We start from the raw sequence: 8,103 nt of genomic DNA on the forward strand, positions 1-8,103 counted from the left end.
AATTTTATATTCAAAGTTTTAGCCACAATCGTCACCATTTTTTTCTTATTATTTTGCTAGAATACGCCGTCTTTGTTCAGAATGAGAGCTTCAAACACTTAGGTATTCTTTTAAGGTAACTAGCTAAACCTGTCTTTCGACGTATTCATTCAAATTGTGACAAAAATCCTCCTTAAGAACTGGCATCCAACTTTGCCCTCTTTAAAATTGTCTCAAAAAGTTGGCTATTTTCTTCATTGGGGTTCAAGCTAGGTCTATATCAAATTTCATCAAAATCTGTTAAATGATTTTAACTAGTTTTCTTAGTATCTGTGTGGAAAGCTGTGTGGACTTTGATGTGTTTACCTCTTGTCTGAACTTAGACTTAACTGAATCGGCACTGATTTGAATCCCAGAACTCTTTAGTCCTATGATCATAGATATTCATCCGGTAGACCAGCCAACATCAAAGTATCTTACTTACATAGTGGACACTATTGGTGGACTCCGGTGTAGTGTTTATCAGGGCTTCGAGTAGACCTACTCTTCTAATTAAACCATTGTCATCAAAAGCTCTTTGTAAACTATCCCATACTTGTTTTGCAGTTTTGCATTCCTGAACATGTTTGTAAATCTATGGGTAGAACAACAATATAATTATCAGACTTCACCTTCACGTCTAACCATGAAATCGTAACAGACAGAAAAATAAAGTTTTTACTAGTATATAGTAGTACTAATTTATAATATTAGTATAGATCAAAACCTTATGTGCGAAATATTTAAAAAATCGTTTTCTTTTGTAATTTTATTTCAGTGCTAATGGACCTTCTTCTTCTTCTTACTAATATTATGATGCGGAGATTAATATGTTTAGATATATTGATATACCATGATTGAACGAATATTTGGTGTAAAAGTAGAGCATGAAATAGGACCTAGAATTAATTTACTATCCATACCGAATTCGCCTGTAAAAGTCTCATCCGATCCATCAAAATTTAGACACTAAAACGCCACTATTAGAATTAAAATTTAATAAAAATTTAAAAACCATTATTAGAATTTTCCTTTGTTTAACTCGCTCCGTGGATGGGACAATTTATTGTGCTTCTTTGAAGTAGTTCATTATAACTTTATACAGCTCACTTCGCTAGTTAAATTTGTATTCCTCTGTGCGGTTAGATTATGAGAAATTAAACAGCCTGTTAATGACCCACTTCTGGACTAAGACCTCCTCAACTTTTGAGGAGGGCTTAGACTTTATTCGATCACGCTGCTCCATTGCGAGTTAATGGGTCCGTTCTTCGAAAACCCTGGAAGTTAGTTGAAAAATATTTTTATTCGACAGGCTAGATGTAGGCTTCCTTTTTCATCACGACCACCACGAGAAGAATTATAAACACAAATTAAGCACATGATAACTCAGAGGCTTTGCTTGCTTTTGAACCAAAATCTTCGGTTATGATTCACGCGTTCTAACTGCGTTTAAGAAAATACTAGTTAAAAAAAGCTTGGCGGTTTTATGCGTATAATTAATCTTTTCCTATTCCACAAAGCGTTCTCACCAGAAAAATTTAATAGCCCCCATTCAAATGTGAAATGACATTAATTTCCTTCCTCTATGGTAATTTTATGGCTAAGCCTCACTCGATGTCACAGCCCATAAATTCGAGTAATTATTATTTTCCTTAGTATTTCCTTTTCCTTTATTTAAAAATCGTATTCAATAGCTAAGCTACGAGCTGAATATTAAGATATTGTTTTTCAAAAGCCGCAAGCAAAGTTTCCTCTATTATTATAATGTGAAACTTTTTGAATAATCTTTAAGTTTAGACTTAAAATTGAAGAAAAAATTGCAGAAAAAATCTGCCTATTTATAATATTAATAAGACATAATGACATTACATAGTTTTCACAAAAACAACAAAAGAAAATTCGAGATATTGATGTATTTTGTGAAAGAAATATACTATAAACTTATTTTAGTTTAGACGTTCCCACTTTCATAATCCATGATGGATTATGAAAGTGGGAACTCCCTCTCCATCATTCAGAAAGATCAGGTGTAGGATCATTGTTTACTTTTTAAATGAGCGTAACCCCGCCAACTATTACACTAAACAGCCTTGTGATGAGTGTGTGGTACCTACTCAGACGGGCTTGCACAAAGCCCTACTACCGATTTGGTTTTCAGACAAAACATTTTCAAAAGTATCTGCTACACTTACGTTCAATTAATTGATAGTTCATTCCCTTAAATTATATATCTGACCTGATACCTTATCGTAAAATTAACTTAAATATTGGTCCATATACAACAATAAATTTAAGACAAAACGAAAGGAGAAAAATTGCGATTCAACAGGAAAATGCTGCTAGCGTTGTATACGCTCAAATCCCCAATGTAATTAATGGTTATGTAAATAATAATTATTACTAAATATAGACAAAAGAATAATTTCATATATTCAAAAAGCTTAACCCATCTGTTGTCAGGCTTAACGATGAAGGAAATCCTGCGTCATCTCGGGTTTATTATACCTATAAATTTTACCCACAATGATATTAACAAAACGCTTATTATATGGTTGTCTATCAGTCCGTAATGAATGCCAGATAGAATATCCATACTCTGATCCGCAGATAATTAATATTGGGATACCTTGTGGGATCGTATAGATAACATATAATTTTTTATAAAAACAAATTGAAAATGATCTATTATTAGTTGAAATAGACGTAAAAGAACTTGATATACATATTCTTGTAGCCACTTTTATTTGTAACTGATTCGCAAATAATCTTTTGTCCATTGGGAGTGATAATTACGTTTCGAAATAGTTCAGAATTTCTTTCAATATAAGCGAGCAAGCTGTCACGAAATTGACAAAACAATATAAGAAATAACGGCTAAACTCTGCTATGGTTTTCTTCATGGATAAATCTTATATTCTTTATGAATATATTACATAATGTGTTTAGTCATATTTAATTTAACTTAAACAAATAAATCGATTCTAAACTAGGATAATGGCGAATCTTATCTACAATTCTCAATATCAATACTCAATATTGTGTTTCGTTTTGACAGATCACTTAGCATTAGATACCTCAATGGCCAGTCTGTCTTTTTAATGGTAAAGGTAAGCTGGCGACTAAATGGGCCACCTGATGATAAGAAGCGCCACTGTCCATAGACATTAACGCCATATTTTTTAAATAAAATAAACATTTTTAGTACAATAATGCCAAGATACATAGCACGGAACCCTACGCGAGTCCGGCTCGCATAGGACCAATTTTCTTTGTTGCTAGCGTCGGCTCCCATTCGGATATAATTCGATCATGTCATTACACTAGATCATATCTCTATTGTGTTTCTGACAATACAATAAGTAAACTGTCCGGTTTGATATTATATCTGATAATAATCTTTATTTCTAAACAAGAATAGCTACGGCTGAAATTAATATTATACCAACAATCCAAGATTAAAGTCGATTTGAAATGTCCCAATCGATAACGAATTGTATTGACAAATATTTTGTACTATATTTAAAATAGAGCTACCATCCTGATTAGATCTGCTACTTAAAAGAACAGATAATTAATTTAATCTCTTTTAGTAATTAAATCATAGAGAATAATATAATTTCACCAACCACGCGTACTTAATAGTTTTTTAATACATCGATTTCACAAATGAAAAACAAAACAAAAGAAAATTATTATTTGTTAAATTTTAAGCTGTTTTTTTTTATAAATTACCAGCGACACGCCCCGGTTTTGCAGGGTTCAGTTTATTTATAAAGGACATTATAATATTATTTGTACGCAGTACTCAAGAAGAATGTAGCCTTATTTTGATTATTAGTTGCGGACATTACTCAACATACAAACATACAAATTTTACCTCATAATAATGTTAGTACAGATTTTAATTGCCACTGAAAATGTATGTTAAACATAAGTTTCAAATAATTTAATTGTTATATATAAAACTCCAAGACAAATTGCCGAGAAAAGTTTTTAAACAGTTAGATAAGATATCTCATAAATCATAATATACTTTTACTTTTAAACCTAAAAAGAAGTAAGTCCTTAACTTTAATGAAGTCGTAAGCCTTACCAGCTTTACGATCTTACAAACTTTTCAAATAAAATATTCATTACTGAATTGTAAGAAATGATAATATTTCGATACATTTGAGTGATCGTATGTTTTTAAATACATAAGTGATATTCAATTATTTTGATAAATATTATTGTTATTTTGTAAGTATGTATTTGTAAACAAAAGTTCAGATGATATTTTCAAAATCGAGCTATATTACAAAAGTGGTTTTTTTATGTTATCGGTAGGTGGACGTGCAATGGGCCACCTGATATTAAGTGATGAAATATTAACCATTCCTTACATCATCAATGCGCCACCTACCTTGGGAACCAAGATGTTACGTCCCTTGTGCCTGTAATTACACTGGCTCGCTCAATCCGGAACACAACAATACTGAGTACTGCTGTTTGGCGGTAGAATATCTGATGAGTGGGAGTTACCTACCCAGACGGGCTTGCACAAAGCCTTATCACCAAGTATTGTGATTGTGATTGTGATTATCTATTTCTTCTCTTCTCTCTTAAACCGCTGTACCGATTTAGATGAAATATGGTATGGAGATTGCTTACAATTACGGGACCTACGGGACAATCTTATTTTAATTCACCCGTCCAAGGGTGTTGGTTAGTGTTCTACAGGTAGTATTTATATATAAATAGCCACTCGCCCCGGTTTCGCCGTTTAGTTAATTAATCAATAAAATCATGTGATATCAATATATTTTATAGCACTCATGAATAATGTAGGTAAATTTTTAAACTCTGCAAACAAAAAAGAACTTCCTTTTACGATCTCTGTGGTCGAGTAGTGTGTACACAGGTTTTCATGGGTACGCCACTCCGAGGTCCCGGGTTCGATTCCCGGCCGAGTCGATGTAGAAAAAGTTCATTAGTTTTCTATGTTGTCTCGGGTCTGGGTGTTTGTGGTACCGTCGTTACTTCTTATTTTCGATAACACAAGTGCTTTAGCTACTTACATTGGGATCAGAGTAATGTATGTGATGTTGTCCAATATTTATTTACTTAGTATAGAATTTTTTATAAGTTAAATTGTTATTCGAAAGCGTAAGAATTTTTTAACAAAATAATATACCCAGCATTAGCATCCACTATGAAAGCGCGAGAGCTTTAACCTTTCAATTTTAAGGGCGCAGACATTATGATTAAAGAAGAGATATTTAATCCTTGAGATTTATGAGATAGTTTCTGTTAAACGTCCTCGATAATAAATAAATTATACTTTACGCGAACCAAGCGTTCGGTTTACTAATAAATTAGAATACTAAATGTTGGATAGGACGAAAGATTCCCGAGACGTTTCCGGGATAAAATTATCATCTTAAAAAAACAATTCAACCATGAAATTTTAGAAACAAAATAAATAATCAGAACATTTAATCTATACTAATATTATAAATGCAGAATTAACTCAGTTTGTCTGTCTGTTGCTCTTTCACGGACAAACAATTGCAACGAATTCGATGAGATTTGGTTTGAAGTGAGCTTGAACTCCAAGGAAGTACATAGGCTATGGCTTTTTTATGCCAAACACCTGACTCCGTAGGCGACAACTTGTAATATTTTTTTTTATGGCATTGGCTTACATCACCTTTGCGCCACCAACCTTGGGAACTAAGATGTTATGTCCTTTGTGCCTGTGATTACTCTGGCTCACTCACCCTTCTAACCGGAACACAACAATACAGAGTACTGTTATTTGGCGGTAGAATATCTGAAGAGTGGGTGATACCTACCCAGACGGGCTTGCACAAAGTCCTACCACCAAGTCAATATATATATGAAAAAAATAAGCAGTTAATTATTATTATTAATCAGTATTATAGTACTTGTGTGATATTGATAAAATAGGTTCTATGAGTTTAGAAACCTAAAATCAACTGTCAAAAAAATGGGCAACGATTAATGTAAGTCGCCTTGACTGCCGACTCGGATACGTGCCCTATAAGCCCTATATGCGACTGGTTGACTCCAATTTATACACTAAATTCCACCCAAATGACCAAACAATATGAAGCTTAGTATTCAAGTTATAATAATATTGATATCAGTGTAAATGGCTGTATTTAAATCCCAATGGAAATATTTATTTTCATAAATCTCAACACGAATTTAATCATTATTGTGTGACAATAGAATTTATTTTTTTAATAAATTGTGCTCAATAGATTTAAAACTGAAATCCTACACTTACTCAGGGTGAATAGGATTTCATCAAATAGCGAATCATTAAAGGCGTTTCGTTATTTTAATGACAGTCATTTTAAACTTATCTTAAAGTATCTTAAACATGACATACAGTTTGTTTTCCAAACAAAATCCATAACAGCGCGATTTTTAAGACATTTTCTGCATCGCACACCCACTCTGTGGACCCAGCTTTCACCGGCAGTTTTTCCGAACCGATAGCACTTGGGAACCTTCAAGAAAAGAGTGTACTCCTTCCTTAAGGGCCGGCAACGCACCTGCAAGCCCCTTTTCATGTGTTATATTAAAATCGCGAGGAAAGCTGTTTGAGTCACATGTCTAGCCATCGATCCATATTGGAACAGCGTATTAAACAATCTTAGAGGCGATTTTAAGTATTACGTTACATTATTTTGTCACTGACAGGCGAGTATTAGTATGTGGTGCACCAGTGCTTGGTTGAGAGACTACGAAAAAACCTCTCTAAAATTTGAATCAGATTCGTACGTTTTAATCACTGGGTCACTTTGGCTCAAAACACGAACCGTAAAACTAGAATTACCTGCTTTAGCCATAACATATTATTTATTACAACATACATCACAAGTAAAAACTAGAAATGCTGCCTGAAAAAATAAAAAAGATCAACGTTATATCCAACTAGACTAATAAAGTCATCTGGTTTGTTGTAATACAAGTATGTATGTATATTTACCTATACACGTTTAAATATATAGTTATGGATTTATGTATTTGTTTTTATTTTTATTTTTTTTATTGTTATCGGTAGGCGGACGAGCAAATGGGCCACCTGATGATAAGTGGTCACCACAGCCACAGCCACAGCCACAGCGCCAATGTCTATGGCTATGTTCACCACTTAGCATTAAGTTTTCCATTTACAAAAATAGGTCGTTGTATGCTCAAATTGAAAGGTATAAATGAGTTATCAATATTACAAGTCGTTCCAATATTAAGTTTTTTAATGTATCAAAGCCTACCATGTAAACTCATGGCGTTGCGTTGCTGTTTATCCGTGAATGAAGTCAAAACAAACTTTCACTTTAAAAAACAACTTTAAAAAACTTTAAAAAAAAAAATATATATATATATATCCCGCTGAGTTTCTTTCGCCGGTTCTTCTCAGGTCCGAGGTGCTAAATTCCGAACCGGTGGTAGATTTTTGACAATCAATAAGCAAGTGTAAACACTTCTATATTGAATAAAGATTTTTGACTTTGACTTTGACTTTGACTTTCTCAATTATAACATCAAATCAAGTACGAGTAACGGACCAATATGTGTAACTGGTCGGCAATTACCTGCAGTATTCTCAAGGAGAGAAATTGGTCTTGTTCACTACGATGCACAAATGCTTATTGTCGGACTTAATAAAAACGAATGAATCGCAAGGCAACTTAATCATTCTTGTTCGTATTTGAATCAGTGTTCTTTTTATTTATTATATTTCCTAAAGCAATAAATTTCTCATCATCAGCTATGTAGGTACTTAACCCAAAAATATTTGAGGTCGGCGTAGCATGTCTGTTCATGTCTCCTTCCATTTTCCTATATTGTTTGTCCTCTGATCGTTCACATTCATCCCGTCCTCATCCCCTACATCCCTCTACGCTCATACTCATCACTCTTTTAGTTCCATGCTCGATTTTTAACCCACTTTAACCCAGTCCGGTGCTTTATATCATTTAGCTGCACGGCCTACATAACATTTGCCAACACGCGGTCTCTACTCAAAAACCAGTTAATATAACTAATTATTTATATCTAAATAACAGGCAA

This window comes from Vanessa tameamea, chromosome 24, assembly GCF_037043105.1.
Source record: "Vanessa tameamea isolate UH-Manoa-2023 chromosome 24, ilVanTame1 primary haplotype, whole genome shotgun sequence".
Classification (NCBI taxonomy): domain Eukaryota; kingdom Metazoa; phylum Arthropoda; class Insecta; order Lepidoptera; family Nymphalidae; genus Vanessa; species Vanessa tameamea.